We start from the raw sequence: 9,800 nt of genomic DNA, 5'->3' as shown, positions 1-9,800 counted from the left end.
CTCACCACTCACCATGGCTTCTCACTCCCACCACTCACCACAGCCTCTACTCACCACAGCCTCTCACTCACAACTTACAGGTTGCTCAGCTGTCGAGCGAGTGGGTCGCAGTGGGTGTTGCACTGCCCGGCAGCGGCATGGTCACATCATTACATCGCACCGTTATTACATTATTACAGTCACGCCGACATCACGACTACAAGGACGGTGTGGTCAGTGTGGTCAGTCAAACACGGCAACAAGCCAGGGGCGTTGTGTCACTCCGGCCGTTGTCATGACGTTGCCGGCAGATTTATCCCGTTTATTGACTCGGCCCATCATCACTCTATACGGGGTCGGTAAAATAGGTAGAGCGGCACGTGTTTGGAGTAAGTCGACGGCAATTGTTCTTCGATGGACAGACTCGCCCCCGCCATACGAATGCAGAATCTCCACCACCGCACGCCTGTGGCAACGCGACGAGCAGCAGCAGCAGCAGCGCCTCAATGTTCACTTTGAGTCGGACTCCACCGCCGGTGTTGGCTGCGTTGCGGGGGTTTAGATGAGCCGAGGTCAAAGGGCACGGCCGAGGTCAAAGGGTATGGCCGAGGTCAAAGGGTACGGCCGAGGTCAAAGGGCACGGCCGAGGTTAAAGGTCGCGGCCGAGGACAAAGGTCACGGCCGAGGCCGTTGCCGCTGTGGCCGCCACTGGACAATGGGACCGTCGACTTGCCCGATATGGTCGTCGCCTCTGACCCTCCAGATGTCTGTCATCGTGTCGTTTCTGTTGAGATTGTTCGCGTGTGTGATCCACGGCGTCGTTACCCATCAAGTGAGGAGGCTACCACCGCTGCCCGCTCGCGGTTGAGTGCTCACGTGGTTTTAGTTCGGTTTGGTGGCTTTTTAATGATACATTCCTATTTCGGCCACAGGTGTGTGTTTTAAACCATTGTTTAGTAGGTAATGAATCATGTTTACTGGCCCTGTAATAAATGCCGAAGTATATAACACTGCTATAAAAAATAAAATATAACAAAGCAATTTATGGGAAGGGCCGTTAACCGAAACGTCGCCTATTATATACGGGTATTTTTTATTTCCTATTTCCAGGTCACTGTTATTGACCAGTGTTGTTATTTGTGCCTGTGTGCCACTGGCAAAGCACTTCTATTGTTGCACACGATTGCAGCAATTTGCCCAGGAGCTCGATGCCAATGCCGAGGTCTGCTGCTGCCGGACACGACGAGAGGGCTTCAGCAGAGAGGAGAGTTCGTTCTAGATTTGAAGTTTTCGTGACTGCAAGGATCCATACTCCTTGGTTTTTTCGGTAAAGTCACGTAGGTACACACACTTAAGCCTTTGTGCTTTCGCTACGTTGTCCCCACCTGAAGAAGGGCGCTCGTGTTGCGCCCGAAACGTCGTGATTTAATTGATTTGTTGTCTATTCTTACCTACGTGACTTTTACCGAAAAAAACAAAGAGTAAGGAGAGTTCGTGTCGTGTCCGCTGTGCCTCCTCCTCCTCCGTGCAAGGAGCGGCAGACCACAGCGCCTTCACTCCCAGGGCCACAGTTTGGGCCGCATGGCCACGACCGCACACCCCACCGTGGCTTGTCTTGAATTCCACGTGCACGAGGGAGATGTGCACAGCGGCCTGTGTGACGTCCCGATGATGTGGTTGATGGTTCCACCACCGGCGTCCTTGAGGAGGAATGTCAAAGCCAGGAGGTTGCGGTGTTTTGGTCTCGACTGCGGCGTTCATTCTTCACGCCAACGCGTCGGCCGACTCCCATGCCATGTGGGTCGTTAGGAGTTCTTTGAGCATACTTCACCACGATAGTCATTGCGGTGTCGATGCAGATGGGAGCGTAGAATTACAGTACAACGATGAATGTTGCTGCACTGCGCTACGATGCCCACGCACGTAGATCAATACACTTTGGTGTCAAGCTTTGCCCGGTCCCATTGGACTCTTAAAAGGCAAAGTGCAGCTTTGAGTGGGAGTCTATAGGTCGCCTTATAGAGACTTGTTGGAGGCGTTGACTAACAGGGGCGTTGCGCCTTGTGATGGCTCACTTGGGCTCCTCTCATAATACTGTATTTTCACAGCGCACCTGTCTCGTGAATGCAGTACTGTGCCCAACATGTCATGTACAGCCTGGTGATTCACCTTAGCCAGGTCGTGTAAGAGAGTGTGAGAAGGTCCGAGTGGTCTCCATGTGAAGTGGCTCAGTCGGTGATTACTGTCACTCGAGGTTCCTAGCCAAAGATGGGAATTTACATTCATTTGGTCGTGGTCAATTAAAAGAGCATGCCCGCTGTTGAGTTCTGAAAATCAGTACAGAGTTGTAACAATGGAAGATAATATATATTCTTGGTTCTTTCGGTAAAGTCACTGTAGAAGGGAAACAAGAAAATAACATAAATATAAAACAATAAAATTCTCACGACGTTTCGACTGCAACACAAGCAATCGTCATCAGGTGTGAAAAACAGGAAGAAAAGCTTTAAATATAAAAATGGAAGATAAGCCATTAATTACAGCTGATTGTCCATAGTCCTATTGGAATCGAGACACGTTAAAGTATCGTTTGTCTTAAGAGAGCACTTTTAGTTGTTTCATATCTGGGGCTTATACGAGTCTCGCTTATAGAAGTAATACACCCACTTGCACAGGTACAGTATACAATGTTCGCACGGTTACCACACGTTTTTTTGAAGCGTGGCAGGTGTGCACTTTTTCAACATCTTCCCAGCCGGGCCACACCCAAACAGAATATGCTTCACTCTGCTCCATGCAGTGTGCCTTCCAGATAGCCATCGCAGCCACAGTGTGTTGCACCTTAAACCAGTACCACATTGTGCCATGCAGTTCTATGTATGCAGTAAGCATACAATGACCCCCCCTCCCCACCCCTTGGCAAACATTAGGTCACAATCTACACCAGTGACATCCAAGGCGTGCTTCCTCCCCAAACCAAACATCTCATTAAACATTAAAATGCACATCACACTGTAAAGAAGGATGCAAACACACGCAATAATACATAAAAAATGTTAAACAAATTACACAAGAGGACATGTAAGGTAAGCATGGCGAGTCCACGAGTGGTGGGGGGGGGTGAGTTCGGGAGGTTTGGGGAGCAGCAGCTCCAATGTCTGCAAATAATGGACGCTATCAGAAATATTGAGCAAGTTTATGCAAGAACATCCAAGCATGCGTAGGTCTTCACTTGGTATGAATGCAGGTGCATTATATATTAAAGAAAACTTGGCGATTGGTGAATGTTTTTTTTTATTAAACTTCACCTGGCTCTTCCCAAGCTGCCGTTCAACCGACCTGTTGGTTGAGTCGCAATGCCCAGAGGCTTCTGCCATGAAACACCACGTGTAAATTACATCACGTGTCGTCGTAAAGTCGGGGCTGTATGTTCTGAAACTTGCTTTTCTGCATTTTGTGTTTTATCCAGGGGCCACTTTTTTGGAGTTGAAAAGTCTACCCATTGTTAAGAATGTGGAATCCACCGTCAGGTAAGGAAGGGAATGAGAGATTGAAGAGGCAGATTGGTGTGATTTTATTGCTTTGTGCACATTTAAATATCTTCTGTACTGTTTATACACTTTAAATGACACCAATAAATAATATATTTCTAAGTATTTTAACAAATGAGTATGTTGCCCAATTAATTTTAGGCCACCAGTATCACAAGTTATGACTACATTATTTTAAATAATTTGCTCAGTTACATTTGTGTATGTCCCAGTGAGTAAGCTTCAGTGGCTACAGTTATTGTTATTTTGCTAATTTTGAAGTCAAAGTACTTTTTAATAAACTTTCTATAAACTGATATGAATTATTCTATGGTTCTTTCGGTAAAGTCACGTAGATAGAAAAATAATAATAATAATAAAATAAATTAATAAAATAAAGACAATAAAAACTATCACGTTTTGATTGCAACACAAGCAGCCGTCATCATACTCTTAGGTTTTTTCGGTGAAGTCACGTAGGTAAAAAATAATACTAAAATAAAATAATAATGAATGAAAATAAATAAATTAAATCACGACGTTTCAGAGGGAACACAAGTCTCCGTCTTCAGGTGGGACCGTCACAGCCAAATTTACTGTATGAAGTGTATCGGTCATCATCAGGCAAAAGAGTCAGCTTTTAGAGGCAAGCTGTTTAAGGTTTGGGGATGGGCATAGCCCAAGTGCATCAACAGCACCGGACGTATGGGCGGTGCACTTGTGCGCCGCAACAATGCCAATGCAGCTATCAACAGAACCAGGAGCATGGGCGATCCACGGTTGCCAATGCAGCAACAATGCCAATGCAGCAGCAAAAATCCCTGCACCGCGCTCCACGTACCACACTGCTGACGGTGGAGGTTGATTGACAAGAAAACACAAGTCAAGTCATGACCCAAAGTGGTTGATGACATCTTTCCAATGATTGCTGAGTCTATAACCATCCTCTCGGTTTAAATTGTCTGTGTCTGTATATATGGATTTTACTTGTTGCCTTAGCGAATTATCACATGTGTGCACTTTGCAAAGCAGGGTTAACTGAGTAAACCAGCTCGGATTGCTTACCTGCAACTGCCATTCAGTCCAATTAAGTTATCTTCAAACATTGATTTCCTGGCCGTGGCCTTTTTTTGCAGGCCCATTGGTCTAAATGTAATAGAGCAGCGCCAGTACGAAACTTGATCGTCCTGCAGCAGCGGCAGCAGCAGCAGCAGCCCATCTGCCCTGCCACTTGCCCTCTGTGGTGGCATGACAGCGCAGGAATAGGAAGCATTCTGAAAAGTGCCAGTTTACTTGTTCGGTGTTCTGAGAAGTGTCGGCATGGCGAACCGTCGTAGTCCAGCTGATTTCCACTACCTGTGCAGATCTTAATGAATTAGAAGAAATAGTCAAACTTGTGTCATTTAATATAATTGGAGGACCTTGATATCTTTGTTATGGTATTATCATTTTTCTGTTGTAAATTCGTAAAGACACAAGACCTTGGCCAATGTATGCATATGATACATGTGATGCACCAAACTTTGTGTAATGTTTCTTATATAACAATATTACAAAGTTACATATCTATATCCATGTCCTCACAATCATGTGCAACCATGCCTCAGATCATGCTGCCTTTGACATAACCAGAACATAGTGTACTGCTCCAGCTTATTAACTCAATACCACCAAACTGATGAGCCAAAATCAATCAGAATGTTGATAACATAGTCTTCATAATTTGCCAATATTTTCAGAAAATACAAAAAACAAGATTTTATTAAAATTGTGAATGCAACATAATAAGTATTTTTTTTCTTTCTTGCAGGTCAGCCACCTTACCCACCAGGGTCATGCCCTCCAAACCCTAACATCCCCCCTGGCTATCCCCAGGCAGGGTACCCTGGTGGCCAGCCAGGGTATCCAGGTGGTCAGCCAGGGTACCCTGGTGGCCAGCCAGGGTATCCAGGTGGCCAGCCAGGATACCCTGGTGGCCAGCCAGGATACCCTGGTCCCCTTCCAGGCCAGCAAGGATACCCTCAAGGGCCCTATCCGTGCCCCCCTGGGCAACCCCATGGCCCAGTGGTGTGCCCTCCAGGCCCCGTGCCTGGTTATCCCCATGGTCAGCCCCATGGCCACCCCCATGGCCACCCCCATGGCCACCCCCATGGCCACCCCCCTGGCCATGCTGTTGGCCCTCATGGCCTCCCAGTGGTCCTGGGGCACGGGCAGCACAAGCACAAGAAGGCAAAGAAGAATAAGGATCACAAGAAGCATAAGCAGCATAAGCATGGCAAGGTGGGCGCGGACGTTAGTGTCTTCCACTTAAAAGGGGGTTGTATTATTGTTTAAGTATTAATTTAAAAAATTATAATCAAAGGGCTGTGCATATACACATGAATCTGGCAGTTATGACTTTGGGTAGTAAGTAGTGGATAATTTAGATATGTTCTAATACAATTTTCTAATGTTAGAATCCTTCAAATCTAATTTTGCAAAGGAATTCAAACTCGATTGAAGACCTACCATTATTAAAATTTTGAAATTGAATATGCACTTTAAAGTTACCATTTTAAATGATTTGTTAATGGTCCTATGAGATCTAGTAACACTAAATGGCAAATATTGCAATTGTTAGAGATCGTGTTGATTATATTTATAATTATCTTTAAAAGCTGCATTGGTGGTGCTGGGCTATTGGCTGACTGCTGTCTTTCTATTCACTTTCCGCACACATCCGCAGAGCTCCTCCTCTTCCTCCTCCTCCAGCAGCGACTGATGACCGAGAAGGCGACAACCTTTGTGAAGATGAAATTCCAGCATTACATTCTATCCCTCCATGGTTAAACAAAATTTCTTATTATGCTAATTAAATTAATTATAAGGTTTATGCAGTGGGTCTTTTGAGCGTTCTTTCCTTCACCCGGTGTATGTTTTAAAGCAAACTCCTTGCACTACACCCTAACTTGTCCTTGCAGCTGTAACCCGAGTTATTTGAAAAAAATTGTCAAGAATACTATGAACAGCAATGTTTAATGCAATATAGAAGCCCAGTGTTGTTACTGAGGTTGAAAAATACTCCTTTCATAATGAGGATGTAAGATTGGTTGAATACAACTTTGTACCCGTGGCATGCAACAGCAAAGCGAGTAGAGTCTAGGATATGATCTGTGGGAAAAGAGAAAGAGGCTACGAGGGGGCCTAGACGCTGCTGCATGGAGCAGCTTCTGTTCTCACAGTGGGGCGGAGAGGGAGGGATTCAGAGTGGGGGGGGGGGGCACACAAGAAGTCACGTGATTTACGGGAGCCTTGAGCTGATTCAGGTACATGGAAACGTCAGATTGTGCTGTGCTGTTCTTACACGTAGCCTATCAAACCCAGCTTTGGTTGCGTTGGTGATTATGACAGAACCGGAAATAGAGGAGGGAAATGACCTTCGCCCATCGTGTCCCGTTTTAAAAAAATACTTTCCATTTTCTTTGTTTTAATTTGCGACTTATAATTGAATACTAATATACAGGCTGTTTTAAAAATATGCACCCATTTTCAAAGCAGTATATTTCACGATAGCAACATGTTACAATTACACAAAAAGTTACAAACGGTTTAATGAGTTATCAAGTTTTACTAACCATTTTAGAAATGCTCTATGTGCCCTCCACCTGCTGTACGAACAACATCGAGACGATAGTTGAATTCGTCCCAAACGCCTTTCAAAGTGTCTTCTTCCACTGAAGTCACCGCTGCCGTGATTCTGTTTGTGAGGTCATCCAGATTAGTTGCTAATGGTGGCGCAAAACACGGTCTTTGATGTATCCCCACAAGAAAAAGTTGCAGGGTGTGATGATGTTTGGGGATCTTGGGGGCCAAGAGTGTAGCGCCAAGTCTTGGGGTCCCGTGCGACCTATCCAACGTTGAGGCAGTGGGTCTTGCGAATGACTGAGGCTCGGGGCTGTTTGTGTGCTGGGAGAGGCAGCGAGTGGTAATCATTTAAAACTGTATGCCCCGCCCTCTCTATGCCCCGCCCTCTCTATGCCCCACCCTTTCAAGTGGTAAGAGTTTCACTCATGGGCGGTTCGTGGTTGCAGAGATATAGCGATTTCAAATCGGGTCTATCTTTTTGAAACACCCTGTACATGTTAAGTGGTCTTACTGCACGGGGAGTGAATTGTGTGGGAGAATGTGTAGTGCAAATGTAAGGAGATTCTTGCCTTTCACCTGAAGTGCTTGCAAATATAGCTTTGAAAATGTACATAGGATCACGGCTGTGGTAGACACATCGAGCTGAATTAATGTTTGCAGAATTGCATTTTCACCAACACAGTAGTTGGTAGACATTCCGAATATCCACTTTTATCAGCTACTTTGGATTTTTGTTAGAAATGCAGATTCTGTGAATACTAAACCAGGTCTTCACTGTTGTGTGTACTGTACTAAAATTCAATGCTCATATTTGAGATATGCAAAATTAAAACAATCTTTAACATACTGCTCGCTTCATGTATATTTAATTTGTCATTTTGTCTGTAAATACACAAGAAATGTTTGACCAGACTCACATACAGTATATCACATCCATAACAACATTGTTATTATCTGTAAGTGACTCTCCAAAAGTTCCGTGATGTTGCTAAAACTCAATGTTGTGCTGTATCGATGAAAATGATAGGACGTTCCACTTTGTTCTATGTTCGGGTCAAACATCCCAGTACAGGACCCTCCTGCAGGAGTCTGAAGACTGAAATGAGTGCGAGGCGAGTACATTATGACGATTGGTTCTTCTTCCAAGGCACGTCTGAGTGGGTTGTCAACTCCCTCTGTCATGTTTTCCTAGATAGTAATTCATTTCCACAATTGCAGGGGGGAAAAAGCACTTCGCAAAGGAGGAATCAAAATAAGAATAGCCTCTGGGGAATTGAAATAAAACGGCATATTGACACAAGGGTATGAAATATCACTTCATGAGCACTGAAAGTTATACTCTTGAACAATATTTTAATCCATACTCTGGTTCTTTCGGTAAAGTCACGTAGGTAGAAAATAATAGATCACGACGTTTCGATCGCAACACAAGCAATCGTCATCGGGTGAGACAATTGCAGCTTGCTTCAGTTTTCCTGCTGTAATTGTCTCAATTGTAATTGTCACCTGATGACGATTGCTTGTGCTGCGATAGAAACGTCGTGATCTGTTATTCTACCTACGTGACTTTACCGAAAGAACCAAAGAGTATGGATCCCTGCAGTCACGAAAATTTCAAATCAAAATTTTTTAATCGTTGAATCGCATTGTGGTCCATGCGCTGTGTTATGACCCAGGCGACCCGACTGATTTCTGTTAACCAATCTGACGCCTTGAGCGCCTTCACTCGAGGTACGTAACAAAGTGCTGAGTGATATCTAACCTGTTCCCTGGGTACTGCATCTGTTTTGCCAACCAGCGTGGTGAAGTATGGTCAAACAACCCCCATGACTGACACGGCACGTGGAGGCCATCACCCAGCACGAGTATTGACGGGGCTGTAAATTGTTGCACTTTAAATATTTTAAGCTGAGTTATATATTTGTATTGCATAAATGCTGTACAGTACTGGTTTTTTCCACGTTTGTATACCTGCAAATTGTACAAATTGTCCAACACATTTGTAATCCCGCACTTAAAAAAGAGATGAGGGCTGCTGCCTCGTGCATGGAGATTTGTGATGCAAACCGTGGCGTGGCCAGGAGATGGCAGCACAGAGAATGAAATCGCGAAGCCATCCGAGTGGTGTTGGGAACGTTATCCTGATGTTATCCTGACGTTATCCTGATGATGTTGGGAACGTTATCCTGATGTTATCCTGATGATGTTGGGATATTATCCTGATGTTATCCTGATGATGTTGGGAACGTTATCCTGACGTTATCCTGATGTTGTTGGGAACGTTATCCTGATGTTATCCTGATGTGTAAGCTCTCGATTTCATCTAGCACGAAGCATTCTTCACGTTCCTTCTCGTCGCATTGGCCACACAGCCACATTTTCACAATCCTCACGAAAAGGCTCCACAATAGCCAAGGCTTACCGAGAGAAGATGCGCCACGTGGCTTGTTTAATTTCCCTTGCAAGGGACCACAAAAGGCACTCATCATCAGCGCCCAGATACCTTCAATATTGTGGGCAGCAAAGGGCAGTGCATGAAAACAAATCGAGCATTGCACTGCACACTTCTATGCTCCCTGTCTTAACCAGCGTGGTGAAATCAAGAGTGGGAGGTGCGTCTTGGAAGGTGCCACTTATAATGTGGTAGTTGTGGGGGTTTTGGGTGGG

This window comes from Lethenteron reissneri, chromosome 21 (assembly GCF_015708825.2).
Source record: "Lethenteron reissneri isolate LAM-NWPU_2019-01 chromosome 21, ASM1570882v1, whole genome shotgun sequence".
Lineage (NCBI taxonomy): Eukaryota > Metazoa > Chordata > Hyperoartia > Petromyzontiformes > Petromyzontidae > Lethenteron > Lethenteron reissneri.
The sequence above is the reverse complement of the archived record's forward strand: the minus strand, read 5'-3'. Positions refer to the sequence as shown.